This window comes from Dermacentor variabilis, chromosome 10 (assembly GCF_050947875.1).
Source record: "Dermacentor variabilis isolate Ectoservices chromosome 10, ASM5094787v1, whole genome shotgun sequence".
In the NCBI taxonomy this organism is placed as follows: Eukaryota; Metazoa; Arthropoda; class Arachnida; order Ixodida; family Ixodidae; genus Dermacentor; species Dermacentor variabilis.
In genome coordinates, this window is record NC_134577.1 from 106796152 (window position 1) to 106812880 (window position 16729).

The window sequence follows — 16729 nt, forward strand, 5'->3', positions numbered from 1 at the left end:
GGGGGATGAAAGGGGGGCGGAGCTGGTTACGAGGCCGACGACAACGCCGACGACGACGCGAAACCCAGGAACGGACGCCAAAGAGCTGCGCTCTAAAAACGAAAAAATATACAGCATCATGCATTGCTATCTCGAATCGAATACGCAGTGAATAGCCATAACTGATCGAAGTCGCATTCAAAGTTCCGAATACTTGAAGCTCCAAATATATGCTTGACAGGGAAACTCCGCGAAAAGACGAAGGACAACAAGGGGAACACACAACAGCACCGACTCACAAGTGAATTCTTTATTAGGCAAGAAACAGAAATATATACCGAAAGAAAACAAAGGTACATCACTGTGCTTGACCAAGAAGAATTAGACACCGATGCAATTTCCCCAGAATTATTAAGTTTGTTAAGACATATAAGTTCTGCCTCAGTCAAAGTCAAATACGGAGTGCTGACGCGAGGCGCACGTTTCGCTACGATAGCAGCAGCCTCAAAAATTTGACATCCACGAGCTTCATTACAGCGTTTGCAATAACGGGCCGTGAAAAATTGGGCCACATTGGAGAGACTGGTCGCTGTTTATACGAACGTTCAAGAGAGCACGCCTCTAGCCTTCGCTCAGGTACGCACAGCAGCTTGGCCTTACAGTTCACTGAATTTGATGTGTGTCGTACTACAGGGCTTGATTTTTCAAGGTGCTCGATCCGCAAACGCTACAACTAGGCTTGTGCACGTGACATTTTGGACGCTGCTGCTATCGCAGCGAATGGCGAGTCTTCCATCAGTATTCCGTCTTTGGCCTCGACTGAGGCAGAAATAACATATCTTACCAACCGCAATGAGTCTGGGGAGATCTCATCGTTGCCTCATTCTTTTTGTTTTGTGTTGGTATATATTTGTATTCCTTACTTAATAAAGAATTCAGTTGTCACTTGCTGCTAGTGTGTGTTCCCCTTCTTGTCTCTCTTCTTTTTGAACTGTTCCTCTGGCGAGGATGTACCGAATAGCCCAAGGCTTCACGCTGTTCCAAGTATAAGGCGTCCACTACAGTGAGCGGTGGAAACTTTGATAACGCTTTAAGTATAAAAGCAAGCGTCTGTAGGTATCGATTAGTTTTTGGCGTAGAGATAGTGTGATGCAGATCATAGATTAAAAAGAGAAAACTTGCTTGTATTAGTTATTCTCAGAATTGATTCGACAAGCTAGCCTCCTTGCAATTTTGCTTAACAGAAACTTTTTATTTTCAGGTAAAATGCCTATGACTACGACCATGACGACTACTTTGAAGAGAACCAGGAAGACCACCACTAGGAAGACGACGATCCCTACCCCGACGACCACCACAACTACGACGACCACGACCACTACCACGACGACAACTACTTCGACGACCACCACAACTACGACGACAACCACTAGTACGACGACGACTACTACAACTACTACTACTACCACGACGACGACGACTACCACGACGACCACGACAACGACCTCTACAACGACAACTACAACGACGACTACTACAACGACTACTACTACTACGACGACGACCACTGCTAGGCCGACGACAACTACTAGGCCGACAACAACTGCTAGGCCGACGGCAACTACTAGGCCGGCTACAACTATTAGTCGGACAACAATTAGGCCGACGACAACTATTAGGCCAACGACAACTGCTAGGCCAACGACAACTACTAGGCCGGAAACCACTACTAGGCCGACGACCAGTTCTCGGCCGACGACCACTGTTAGGCCAGCAAGGAAAACTCGAGTGCCACTGACCTGCGTTACAAGAGCACCCGTTCCAGGTAAGTCATGCTGCCTGGTAAATGGTTTTAAAACAGCATCGCAGAACGTTGCAGTTCTTTCACCATAATGAAGCTCTGAATAAAACTGGCAATAGAAAAAGTCACATATCTTTTTGGCAGAAAGTCGTTAACTTTAAACGTAACCGCAACAGCACCGTTTGCAACCGCAGCACCACTGAACCTCGATAGGATGCATAGAGGTGCTCTTTTATATGAGCTTAGTGAGCACTATCTTGTTTTCTGTTCCTGTAGGGCATGATAACTCGCAAGCCTCTTTCATGGAAGGCAGGAAAGAAGAAAGGCACGGTACAAGAAAGCTGATTGTGCTTAAAAATTACAGCCCTTTTACAGGGATTTTGACTCAGATAAGCTCTCTAATAAATTTGCGAAATACCTGCGATAAAACGATTGATAATGAATGACCACGCTAGTGCGTCTCCTCAAGGAATCGGTGTAATGTCACTGTGGTAATAGTGGATATCTTCAGGAGAACTTCAAGCGCTTACATTTGGTTCGCCCTCGCTGAATGTAATTAGAATAGCATAATAGAACATGAATTGTTGCTTCTCTATATAGGTCTAAAAGCGGACACCTTATACCGTAGGCCTCGTTTTGTGGTGATATTTTAGAACGGCCAGAAACAGCTAAATTGTTTGTCCAAGAAACGGTGTTCTTCATTTTCGCAATGGCTGGAACGTGCTGGAATGTTTATTAATAACTAAAGACAATATAAAATACTACGAAGCTACTAAATCGGTTGTACATGTCGCAGGTTCTCACCCACTCCTACGAAGTTAAACGCACGCTTAAAACTTCATTCGTTCAGTTCCATTGCTGAATCTTCGTTCCCATTTTATCCCTCCTACAACTCATTCCTAATTCTTAGGGGTAGAACCTGACTCTAACCTCAATTTTCATTATCAATTCACGAAAGAAAGTTCCTTACGGCGTTCGGTTATTGATTAGAGCCCGCCAATTCTTTAACCGTTCTACACTTGTCTCGCTATATTATGCTTTTATACACTCACACATAAACTACTCTTTAATATCTTCGGGTAATACATATAACATTCACCTGAGTTCACTTCAAACTTTGCAAAACCAAGCAACTAGAATTGTCAGCTCTAGTCACATATTACTAGCATTCTCCCATTGCTACACTACAATAACGTTCTGTCTGTCAACTAAACTGCGTTCTATACTTTGGGTATATTTATCTTCAAGTTATTGAATAATCAAGTTACTATACGTTTAATACCTAAAACATGCCTGGTAAACGTTAATGTCACTAGATTTGCCTTAAATCATAATCTCGTTTCACCTGAGGTGCGAACCAACTATGGCAAACAATCATTATGCAAAAAAGAAGTGGGGCGTGCAGACAGGACACAAGAGTAGAGAAGTGGACAACACGAACGCCGACTATCAACTGAAGGGAGAACTGAGGCGAAAAAAGAAAGAAGATCCAAAACTTACCTGCGCATGCTCAGGAATGGTAACAGCACGTGTCAGTCGGGTACACGTGCTGGTCTACGTGAGAGATAACTGTTAAGGCATTTAATCTCTTCATTATGTAAAGTAATCGAATGCTCACTCACGCACACACTTCCACGATTATACATATGCCATGCCTCTACCATAAGACGCGTATCTTCATTCTTATGCCTGTACAATATCGCGCATTCATCTAACTTTGGCGTGCAGTTACAATCTCGGCACTGTAGCAAAAGATTAGAAGGCGATCCACGGTTAACGACCTTTTATGTTCCATTAGCCTCTGATTGATACACCGTCCCGTTTGTCCTACGTAGAACTGGCCACAGCTAAGGGGAATTTTAAAACCACACCCATACGACAGTCAGTAAAACTGTTGTTCTTAGTGTGCTTCACTGAACAAATATCTGTTAATTTTTTGCCTTTTACCCGCTCCTTTATATCTTACCTAGCTTATTGGGAGCCGTGAAAGCAACATTAACATCATATCTACTTGCAACTTTTTAAAGCCTGTGTGACAATGAATGAACATACGGAATAGCTACTACTATTTTTTGCCATTACTGCTTTCTGTAATCACGTCCGTCCCTCTCGAAACCGACTTCTTTAGGCGCTCAGCCACAGTGACCACCGCTACACTAGGATAACCTGCTTCTAATAGGCGCCGGACCTACACATTAGAACTGGCGCTCGTTTTGTGCATGCAGGATCTGGTGAGGGAAGACTTAAGGCACGACATGGGCGATTCCGTTTTTTACTAATTTAGAGTCCTTGGATTGAAAGTTTAGCAACGGCTTCGTAGATCTTGGGGAGTACTGCCAACAAACATAATTTTGTTCGAAGATCAAGGAAATGTCAAGAAACTGAATTACGCGTCATTTCCATTGACTATCATCGACTATCATCGCACCACTGACCGATTTGCTTACCGCTACCAACGGCATCTCCGCGTGGTCAACTTCCTGTGACGAAGCCTTCCAGCAACTACGTCGCCTACTTACTTCGCCACCGATTCTTCGACACTACGATCCCACAGCGCCTACGGAGGTACATACTGACGCCAGCGGTATCGGATTTGGTGCAGTCCTCGCACAACGGAAAGACGGCTATGATTAGTTCGTCGTCGCATACGCGAGCCGCACTTTAAAGAAGGCAGAAGCCAATTACTCAGTAACAGAAAATGAGTGCTTGGCCATTATTTTGGCGCTCGTCAAATTTCGTCCATACCTATATGGTCGCCCTTTTGACATTGTCACCGATCACCATTCACTTTGCTGGCTGTCCTCGTTGAAGGATCCGTCAGGTCGCCTAGGCCGATGGGCACTCCGCTTACAAGAATATGATATCCGCGTTGTCTACCGATCGGGCAGAAAGCACTCTGACGGTGATGCGCATTCCCGATCGCCGCTACCTTGTGATGTGGCTTCAGTGTCTCCGCTCTTCGCATCCATGTCAGCCTTCAGCGTCGCTGATGTGCCGGACGAGCAGCGTAAGGATCCCCTGCTTTCAACTATGCTGTATTTCCTCCACGACCCATCCGCCACACCTTCTTCTCGAACACTTCGTCGCCAAGCCACTCACTTTACTGTCGGCGACAACGTTCTTTACCGCAGAAATTATTTGCCTGATGGTCGCAAATGGCTACTGGTGATACCATGACACATGCGTTCTGACATATGCGCTTATTTTCATGCTGCTCCTCATAATGGTCACGCCGGTGTTCTGAAAACGTATACTCGGCTAAGGCAGCGTTTCTACTGGCACGGTATGTATCACTTCGTGCGCCAGTACGTACGCGCTTGCACGGCGTGCCAACGGCGTAAAATCCCCCAGCGCCCTCCTGGTGAGCTACAGCCGCTGCCCTGCCCGGCTCGGCCCTTCGATCGCGTCGGCATAGACCTATATGGGCCACTTCCCTGCAGCTCCTCGGGTAACCGATGGATAATTGTAGGTGTCGACCACTTGACGCGCTACGCCAAGCCTGCCGCACTCCCGGCGGCCTCTGCGCGCGAAGTTGCGTTCTTCATCTTGCGGAACTTCGTTCTTCGACATGGCGCACCACGCGAACTGCTCAGCGACAGGGGACGTGTCCTCTTGTCCGAAGTCATCCAAGCCCTTCTCGCTGCATGCAGCATCGTTCACCGCAAGTCTACAGCCTATCACCCGCAAACGAACGGCTTGACAGAGAGGTTTAACCGCACACTCGGTCACATGTTGACTGTGTACGTCGCCTGGGATCACAGTAACTGGGACACTGTTTTGCCGTTCGTCACGTATGCCTATAATTCGGACACACAAGCTACCACTGGCTTTTCGTCCTTTTTTCTGCTGTATGGACGAGAGCCCTCGTGTACTATGGACACAATGCTCCCATACCGACCCGACGCTTCCGAATGCACGCCTGTGTCTGAAGCCGCCTATACGCCGAGGACTGTAGGCAGCTCGCGCGAACCCTTACGACCGCTGCTCAAGGTCGTCAAAAGCTGCGGCGTGACAGTGGCGCGCTTTCACCAGTTTTCCCGACTGGTTCCCTTGTTTGATTGTGGGTCCCGCCTCACAACCCTGGCCTTTCGACCAAACTCCTTGCACGCTATGATGGCCCCTACCGCGTCATAGACCGTACTTCCGCTGTCACCTATGTTGTAGAACCTGTGACACCTTCACCCGACCATAGGCATCGCGGGCGTGACACGGTTCATGCCAACCGACTTAAGCCATACTATGACCCCCTCATCCTACCTATGCCGTAAGTCGCCAGGATGGCTCCTCTTCTCTCCCGGGGGCCATTGCGGTGAAGAGGAAGACGAAGAAGGCGCTCTTGTGTCGGCTGTGCGCGCGATCAGCGTTCGCCTACTATCAGTGCGACTAGACTGTGCCTAGTGCCTTATAATAAATAATCTCATTACACTTCAAATATTCCGCTGTTCGGGAAAATTTCTTTTTATTAATGGTCAACTTTATTTCAGTTTTTTGTTGTTTCTATTGTTGAATTTTGGTCATGTATATATTGAAGTTCTTTTTTTGTTGTATTGCATGTTTGGATAAATTTTTTTGGCCGTTACTGCCAATTTCGTTTAGTTCATTTAGTTTTGCAGCCTTTGCCCCCCTCCGATTGTATAATTTCCTTCGTTAGGTTTATTGTAACTCCTAATCTTGTTTTGAATTCTGCAGTACTTACTTTTTTCATGTTTCCTTATATATGATATTAATTTAGTGCTTCTCATTGCTTTCTGAAAGGCCTATCTAAAAATAACAGGAGGTCCCGATACAGTCTTTGACTATGGGACCTCCTTCGGCATATTATTCTTTTTATAACCTGTAATCTGTGAGGAATAAAACAATTTAAATCAATCAATTGATTTCATGATGTTTTCCTTGATATTCTGACAATCTTTTAAAGAATAAGATGTTTCTAATGCAACGGTTCCACGCCACAATTGGGTTTACTCCAAATGATACTTTTAGCTGGTGACACATGTGCTGAAATAAACTGCAGGCCAAATCGCATACCATGGGAACTTCTTGCTAGAACAACGTTTGGAGAAAAGCGCGAATTTCGTGACGCCCCTCTGGTAAGGAAAAACAAAATAACTTCCGCGCAAGCGACGACGTCTCGTGCTGGACGTCTTGCGTCAGTCATTACAATTTATAAAATGAATTACAGAACAAAACAAACTGGTTATAGCCTCACAGCTGCATAAAATTTAATTTGCCGCTACTTCATTTTCTAGGGTAGCAAATTCATGCTAAAAGAGAAAACAGGACACCAACCGAAAAGGTTTTTGTGATGGACCCAAATTATTTCCTTTCAAGGCATAGCAGATATAAACTAGAAAAAGAAAGGCAATTAGAATACAATTTTCAGAATTTATGTTGTTTATAGATATAATTGGTGTTGGTAACACGTTTGCGACGCTACGGCTTTCTGCCGTTCCTAGGAGTTATCTTTTGTGAAAAAGGTTTTCAGAAGCACTGCAGCCTTGTTCAGAAACACTACAGCTAGCTTAAGCAAGCTTTAGTCCCACCAAGGCAGCATAGCAGGTGAAGTATTATTATTGCAGTTCTTGTATTGCAATGGTCGCCAGAAAGTGCCGTAATCTGCACGTTCTTTTCGTGGCAAAAACAGAAGTCTTGTACGTGTAAAAGTGCAGCCGACCACGTGTCCCGCAAGCGCAGTGGAAGCGGCATTGTTCTTTTTGGATCATGCGGATTGTTTAAAATTACACACGCAATATTCGCTTCGAGCGCTTTTAGAAATTGTCACTTTCGGTGAACAAAATATTGCCGCAGTTCTCGCAGGGTATCTCGTATGCGGTGCTTGAATACTTTTACTTCTTGAGCTTGTCGTTCACATGTACCAGTTATTGCTGCGACTTGCTTATGGTAGTGAGGCATATATGGATACAAAACCTTCTACGCTAACTCTCACTATGTTTACATCGCCGAAAGCAGCAATTTCGAAACGCTCTCGAAACAACATTTTCATCATGTCAAAAAGAAAATTGCAGCGAAACACGTGGCATCCCCGTCCTCACCTGACACAGGCCCGTACTTGGGGGACCATACTGCGCTTGCCCGGACCTACCCTAAAGGCCTGGCACAGCCCACCCAGCGCTAGGCCGGGCTCGGTAATGCGTGCATGGGCTGGTTTCCTTGGGCCTTGCCCGTGTATCACTCTGATTTACCTTGGTTTAGTTTTCGTTTTGCGCAAAGTATTTTATTACTTTTTTGCTTCTACATGACACAACTGAGTGGGACAAGCTCGAGCACAAAGCTAATCCTAGCGCCAACGAAAGCGCTAGCGATGCACTTGACGTGCCGATATAGCAGCTAGTCCTGCTGCGCTGCTCCAGGAGTCGTTCAACTGGTACGCTACTTGTTTTAACGATCGACTGGCGCTATATGTCACGAATACTTCACTGTTGTTGACGAACGCGATGATGTATTTGTATATGACAACTGATGACACTTAAAAAGCCACCTAAGGTGCAAAATGCGGGTATATGAACGAAGGAGACGGCGACGAGAATGCATGAACCAAACCAAGTATTTTGCATTTTTTCAGAGTAGGCAAACTAGCAAATACAAGCTAACAGAAACATATGGCTGCACAACAAAGGATTTTGGAGGACGCCATCACTTCGTCATAAAGGAGTTTGTATAATTCGTGGGATTCTCAACATGTAGGGTTACACAAGACTTTTAGATAACATCCCTTGCCTAAAAATTTTAGGACTGTGTGCGAGTCGAGTTTAGGCAATGAACAACTTTCTTGTAAGGATGTGAATGTGTGTGTGTACAAAATCGTGCAGCAGCGCGCCATGCGCAGTTCCTACTTTTAAGCGCGATGTCACGCTTACTAGCCTTGCTGCACTTCCCTTTTACAGTGAAATTAAGACGTGGATAAGATCTTTCTCGATGAGGGACTGACAGGGCTCTCGTCGCTGTCTTGGGCTTCGTAGTTATTGAAGGGGGTCTCGTGTGTCCCGGAGTTGGCGACCTTGACGAGTCTTGAGGATCGACGAGCGTCTTCATTGAAGTTCCGCACCTGTCTTGTGTGTTCCTTTTTTGTCCCTTGTTTTTGTGTGGTTACATGATGCATTCCAATAACTTCATCGACTGGCCTGACAAAGACGGCGGGACATCAGGTCTTCTGGTCTGTGTCGCACACTCTGACCTGCTGGCCTGGTATCACAGGGAAAAAGTTCCTGCGACCTTAATAGTAGTAGGTCTTCTGTCGTTGCCGTATTTCTCGAAGGCGGCCCTGAACCACATCAGAGGGGATTGCCCTTGGTTCCATGTAACTGGTAGGCACGGGTAGCCACGTCCTAGCCTGGCATCTCGTTAGCTTTCGCACGTAGGACTAGGGCGCATCACTTGGGGTTTTCCAGTGTAGTGCGGCACGCGAGCGCGGCTGGCAATCAGCAGAAAGAAGCGAGTGATGCGTCCCTGAAGAACAAGCAACAACTGACATTATTGTTGTGTTCGTCCAGCCTCTACGGCTCGGTGGCACACTCTCGCATCACTTGCCTTTCCAGCACACTCCGCGATAAAATTTTATCAAGTCGAAAAGGGGAAAGGGTGTCTGGCTGCTGCTGTGCGACCGCGAGGCCGCCACATCACTTCCCCTCCTAGTGAGTTAGCGAACGTTCATAGGACGACTTAAGTGGTTCACAAATCCATACGACGGGGCGCCCCGGAGACTCGTCCACTGCGTGTCCTTGTGGCGGCATGTTTGGACGAGTAAAGCCTTGGAGGGCGGTGTCGCTGATGACGGTGCATGTCAAACGGTGTCTGCTTTTTCAATGTCCGCTGGATTCAGCCGATCGAGTGATACCACTTCGCGACGACCGCGCACGTCGATAGTGAACTGCTTCTCCCCTCGACGCAGCACTCGGAATAGCCCGGCATACGGTGGTTGGAGTGGCCGATGAAGTGCGTTATGGCGCACAAGGACGTGTGTCCACGAAGCGAGTTCTGATTGTACGTACAGCATGCGTGGCACCACCCGTCGCGGTGGCGTAGTGCGAAGGTTTTCCATTATTTCTAGTAGCCTAAATGGGCAGGCTGCGGTGGCTGTACAACCGTTTTGCGGACTGTCCGTGAAGAATTCTCTTGGAAGGCGCATTGCCGTTCCGTAGGCCACTTCGGCCACGCTGCAGCCGGTGTCTGTCTTGACAGCTGTCCGGATTCCCAGTAGCACCTTCATTCAGCTAGGCTCTTCTGTTGTGGCGAGCGCAGACTTTAGCTGGTGGTGGAAACTCTCAACCATAACGTTGCTAATCGGGTGGTAGGCGGTTGCTCTGATGCGAGAAGCATCAGTGAAATGTGCAATGCTTGCAAAAAGCAATCATTCGAACTGCCTTCCACGGTCCGTGTTATTATAGGTAGTGCAACGAGACGAGCAACCCAGTGGTGTATGAAGGCGCGGGCAACCGTGTCAGTAGTGATATCGGCTATAGGTATGTCCTCCGCCCAGCGCGCGTATCTGTCAATGCACATCAGTAAATAGGCATGCTCTTGGGAAGGCGGCAGAGGTCCGACAATGTCGAGGCATACGGGGTCGAACTGCGCGTTTGGAGGCGCCAGCGTTGCCGACGGAGTCACATTATGTCGATGAATTTTGGCGCGCTGACACGGTATGGATTCTCTTGCCCAGAAATGCACGTCTCGGTTGATACCTGGCCAGATGAATCTTGCTGCGAGCAACTTTTGCGTAGCTTTGATTCCAGGATGCGATAGCTTGTGAACAGAAAGAGAAATGCGGCGACGTAGATTGGCAGGCACGAATGGGCGTGAGTTGCACGTGGAGGTGTCGCAGCAAATCTGGTCGCCTGATCCCGGAATCTGTATTGACTGTAGCTTGAGGGCCGTTTTTCTTGTTAAGAGGCTTTTTAGCTATTCGTCTTCGCTTTCGGCTGCCGCCAGCGCGTCGAAGTTAACTCCTTCTGTAGCGCTGACGTTCATAGCGCTCCGTGACGGCGCGTCGGCAACGACGTTGTCGCTACCTTTTACGTGGCGGACGTCTGTCGTGAACTCGGAGATGTATGCCAGTTGCCGAAGTTCATGCGCCGTGTGCGTGCCACCGTCCAAACGCATAGAGCGGAGAGCATAGGTCAGCGGCCTTATGGTCGGTTAAAATGAAGAACTCGACACCAGCCATGAAATGCCGGAAGTTGCGCATACTCGAGTAGACGGCCAGAAGTTCGCGCATAGAGAAAGAAATTCGACAAGAGGGGACACTTCAAAAATTAGCAACTGGAAACACGTCCCGCTTAATAGTTTCAACTCCATCGGTTAGTTGACGCGAGCATCAGAAAAAAAAGAATGTGAAATAAACTTATAGACAACGTTGTATTTTTTATACTTTCCCACTAAAAGTGAAAAAAAGTTTTGCGTGTAAATGAACTTATACTTTGCGACTTATTTGCGTTGCGTTGCCCAGCTATAAGCTAGCGGCACGCCAGACGCACTTGCGTACGTCATGCGCCAGACAAGCCGCAGTAGTGAGCGAGGCCGGCTGCGCATGTGAAGCTCGCGTGCTCGGCGACCCGTCTGTTTTGGATGTAGTCCGTATTTGGGCTCCCGCAGTTCTCTTGTGTTCCATCTGCATTTGGACACGGTACCGCTGCACTACTGGACTACAGCAAGGTGAGGAATTTTGTTTGACAGTGTGCGATGGACTTCAAGCACATTTAGGCTTACTGCACAAAACTGAACCTATATAGTGACGCAGTTATTTAAAAACAGCTCGGCCGTCCAAGCCTAGGTAATTTGATGCAACTACTCGTACTGGGAGATGTTTGCGACGCTTTCTATGAGCTCAAGCATAATTATAACTTATTTCGGTAGTTTCTGTGCAGGCTCGCCGCACCTGGCTTTGTGAAGAGAAGCACCTTGGCCGTGTTACGCAGTTTCGCGTGTACGGAATCTTACCGGGACAAGTTTTCGCGCTTTCTCTGACTCCAGACATTGTTCTAACTAATTTCGCTACTTATTGGGGTACTTTGCAAGCACAGTGGCCACGCCCGGCGTAGTGGCGCAGTTAGCGAAAAGCAGCTCGCCTGCGTGCCGCAGTTAGTTTCGCGTGTACTGAATCTTTCTAGTAGAAGTTCATGACGCATTCTCTGACCCGAAAAAAGTATTGTAAATCATTCGTAACTTTTTTTAGATATTTTGAGGCATGCTCGCCGCGCCTGGGGTTGTCAAGCTGATAGCAAGAAAGCAAACCGGCCATAGTGAGTTAGTTTTGCGTGTACTGAATTTTTGTGGGACAAGTTTGTGACGCATTGTATAGCCCTGCAACAACATACACCTTATTTTGGTACTCACGCTTGTCGAAAACGCGGCGAGCGATTGCCGAGAGTGACAACACGGGAGTGTTGCTTGCGCCGGTAGGACGCGTAAAAGATAACACGGAGGAGCTCAAGAACTTGACATTTATGTATTCTGAGCGACTGAAAACAGGCTTTGCACCCACGAATCTGTCTTGAGTGCTATTAGAAGGCATTCTGTGAGCGTGTAACATGGTCTGGTTGAGCCTGTGTTGTAGCCACCTCTGAGTACTTGGCGTACGATCGCGTCGACTGTGGCCAAGTTGTTTTGGAAACGCGCAGTCACCCGTGTATTTGTGCTCTTAAAGTTCAGGAAATAATGCCCGGGAAGGGAGGGATGCTTGAAAATGGAATGTTTTCTTCAGATTTTATGGCATCGTTTGGGAGGATTCTTTGCTGCGAAATGTACGTAAAAGGGAATTTATCTGTAATGCCACTCATTCACAACTTACACACGTTTCGCCTCTACACGCAATACTCTTGTTAGGTCAATATACCAAAATGATTCATGCTTGTAATTTACTTTCTTTCAGCTGATGGCATACGGTGGAGCTTCGTACGGCAACGACTGCTGCTTACCTGGTGCCCCAACTTTGGATGAATGCAGATGAAGCCCGGAACGAGCATTTATAAAGAGCAAAATAAACATTTCATCATTTCAGAAGACGTCTTGCGTTTTCTTTATGAAATTGCAGCTGACGGATTGGGCGGAGTCTTGTAAAGGTCGTTCGCAATCATTTTTACTAAATAATGAAACGATTCCACGTCAAGGCCACGCGGGGTTCAGCAGAACCAAAAAATTTAACAAACATAAATGCCGCGCCGACCAGCGGAGCCGGTGCAGCGTGTGCAAACTGCTGTTCGAAACGCGCGCGCCCAAAACCGAAACCGGAAGCTGTTAATGCCATCCGCTTGGTGTGCTACAGTCAATTCGGCCTCTGGGCTCTATGGCTGTGTTCGCTCTTGTTGAAATTTCTTTCTCTGTCGTTCGCGCCCGAAAGTGCTGTAGCGGCGCTCTGTAGGTGCCAGCAGACTCGAGAAGAATGCAGTTGGGAGCCATGCGTCGTCGCTCAGCTGTTGCCACAGGGCGCCGATAGCTTTGTCTGATGTATCGACCATAAAACACGGGGTAATTCCTGCCGTGTGTATGCCAAGAGCCGCATTTGCCAAGGGCTGCTTGCTTTGGTTGAAAGCGCTTTTCGCGTCTTCGCACCAAGGCAGGCAATTCGAAGATCCTTGCGTTGTCTCGGGCAGACCGTGAAGTGGTTGTATGAATGGCCGCATTAAGACACAAAGCGCCGCTAGAAGTTTAGCAATCCGTAAAATTCACGTTGTTGGGGCTTCGTGGTTGGCAGTGGAAAATCTTGTATGACCTGCGCTTGAGATGGGTGTGGCCGTAATCCCGAGCTCGAAATGATCTGGCCCAGAAAAAACTCAGACACGGGGAGTTCCCTCTTGGCTATATTGGCGATAACGCCGTGCTCAGATAGGCACCGAAAACCAATCCGCGGGTGCTCTTCATGTTCTTCTGGGGCGGTGGGCGCGATAAGCAAGTCGTCCAGGTAGGCGTGACAAAAATAGAGAAAATAGAGGCCCCGTAGAACACCGCCGATAAACCTTTGGAACGTTTGACCTGCGTTGCGAAGGCTGAATGGCATGGGCAGGAATTCGAATAGACCAAAGGGTGTAGTGCCCCGCAGGGGCGTCTGCGTCAGCAGGCGTTTTGTGTGTTGCGACACCACGTACCCGAGCACACGAGGGTAGGACCCTCCCGCGTGTAGCCGTGCGCGGGTTAGCCGTGTCTGGGAATAGGGGGATCCTGGAGGTTGAGCCGATGCCGGGTGTTTGGACCTTTAAGGCCCCCCGGCGGAGGCAACACGCCTCTTTGGCCTCTGCTTCACATAGACGGCACCCCCGGACTGACCCACCTGGGGGAAACCGGCAGTCGCCTTTTCCTGTCCCCCTCTTCAATCTATTTTCTTTCCTATCATCTTTCTTTTACTGTCCTATCATCTCTTCTCTTCCGTAAGTTCCTAATTTCCTAGGGTGGCTAGGGTTAACCTTGTGTATGTGCCCTCCCTTGGGTATAATATATTAGGTTATAGTGGCAATGCACGGTTGGGGCCTGCAGCCTTACGTGTTAAGTTCTGCAGCGTCCCCATGTTGGGCTCCGTGGTGGGTAGCCGCCATTGCTGCTGAAAACAAACCGAAATACCATGGGAACACCCGTATTTCCCCGCCTACTTGATCGTCACCCTCAGAAGAGGGGACGCACCAATGACTTAAGTACATATTTGACCCGCACGAAAGAGAACTACCCGAAATACCATGTTGTACATAGTGGGCACGCTGAAAAACAGGCCAGACTCATTTCACCATTCATAGTTTCAAAATCTTTGACCGAAGCCTTAGGGTCAGGTTATAAAGTGACGAAAATGGCAAGCGGAGATCTTCTTCTTGAGATCCCACAAAAAAATCAATACGAAAAGCTAGGCAGTCCAGTGACCTTTGGTAACATACCAGTTTCTGTTACACCACACCGATCAATGAACAGCTCACGCGGAGTCGTGTCAGAGGCACACCTTCAGGATTCGATAGAAGCTGAACACCTGGAAGGGTGGAAAAATCAAAATCTGACCGATGTAAAGCGTATTATCATTGGACGGGACAATAAGGAAATTCCAACCAAGCATCTTATCTTAACATTTGCATCCAGCGTACTACCAGAAAACATCGAAACAGGATATATCAGGTTAACTGTGCGACCATATATCCCCAACCCTAGACGGTGTTTCAAATGTCAGAGGTTTGGCCATGGCTCCCAGAGCTGCCGTGGTCAAATAACTTGTGCAAGCTGTGGAGTCCAGGGCCACCCTTCCGACAATTGCAGTTGCGCACCTCACTGTGTTAACTGCAATGGAGACCATCCAGCCTACTCACGCTCCTGTCCGAACTGGAAAAAAGAAAAGGACAAAATCACCCTCAAAGTCAAAGATAATATTTCGTTTAAGGAAGCCCGTAAGAGGTGGTCACCTTTCCACAGCAGACCTTATGCTGATGCGGCGCGTCGGGGGGCAGCGTCGCAGTGGCCAATGCCAAGTACCCAGCCCGCGTGCAGCGAGCAGGTGCCTTTGGCTCCTGCCCTCAGGGTGGAAGTAGGTAAGCCTGCTCCATCCAACCAGCAAGCAGGCCAGGCTACCCTTGGCTTCCCGGCCCCACAAGAGTTATCTGGGGCAACCTGCGCTACACGCAGCGATCCCGCAGGAACAATAGCGGCCACGAAGGTAGGCGCAGCCGAGGCTGCCTCGACCGCCCCGGCCCCTCCCAGCGCTGGCAACAGCCTGCGCAGCCAAATTCCACAGGGAGCCGCATCGACCTCCGGGCTGGTGGGCGCAGGGGTCTTGCCTTCCGAGGTGAGACCCTCCCGAAAAACCTCGCTCGCAAGAGTGCGTGTCCGGCGCCTCACAAGAGGCAATGGACACAACACCTATCCTCACGGCGCACCGAGCGCCTATAAAGCGCGGAGGCTCCCTCGAACGCTTCAAAAAAAGCAAAACCCCGGTTACACGGCTTCTAAAGAGCTCTGTAACCTAATACATCACTTCTCTTTCTGTATACACAGCACCGATTTACTTCAAATATGGATTCACAAATAATTCAATGGAACATCAGAGGTCTTCTTCAGAACCTTGATGTGCAAGAGCATATCCAAAAACACAATCTAAAAGGGCTGTGTCTACAGGAAACGCGCCTAAAACCACAACACACAAACTTTCTCCGACCGTATGTCACTTTTCGCAAAGATCGTGATGATGCTGTCGTATCATCAGGCGGTGTTGCCATTTTTATTCATAAAAGCATATCGTGTCAGCTTTTACAGCTACAAACGTCCTTTGAAGCAGTGGTGGTTCGGGTTGTTCTCCTAAATAAACTCGTCACGATTTGCTCGCTTTACGTACCCCCAGACTACAAACTAAACAAACATGAATTTCAGACATTTATAGACGAATTGCCAGAATCTTACGTTGTTCTTGGCGATTTCAATGCGCACAGCTCCCTTTGGGGCGACTCTCGTTTAGATGCGCGAGGTTGTCTTGTTGAACAGTTACGTTTTTCTTCTGGTGCGTGCCTTCTGAATAAGAAGGCACCCACATATTACTCTCTAGCAAACAGAACCTTTTCTTCAATTGATCTCAGCATAGTTTCTCCTTCTATTCTGCCTGAACTCGAATGGGAAGCTACAAAGAACCCTTAAGGAAGCGACCACTTCCCCATACTACTACGAACACCTAAAGAAAACGAATATCCACCACAGCCACCTAGGTGGAAGATTGAGACAGCTGAGTGGGAGAAATTTCCAACTCTACTAGTATCTCAGGGCATGACATCTCCTCGTTAGAAATTGATGCTGCTGTGGAGTATTTTACAGCCTTGATAATAGATGGCGCATCTAAATGCATATCACAAGTAAATGGCTCGGCATGTAAACGTCGTGTCCCGTGGTGGAACGACGATGTAGGATCGCTCGTAAGAAACAAAAGAAAGTGTAGGGGTTGCTACGCGCCTCCCCCACTGCGGAGAATCTATAAACCTTAAA

At 48.0% G+C, this 16729-nt stretch overlaps 1 protein-coding gene across 1 annotated transcript in view; it reads left to right on the forward strand.

The window, feature by feature from the left end:
- LOC142559680 (uncharacterized) overlaps nt 1-16729 on the forward strand; it is a 242287-nt gene that overhangs the window by 91849 nt on the left and 133709 nt on the right. Inside the window, exon 3 of the mRNA XM_075671244.1 lies at nt 1241-1804. The gene's annotated coding sequence lies outside the window, so the exon portion shown is untranslated. The remainder of the gene's footprint in view (nt 1-1240; nt 1805-16729) is intronic.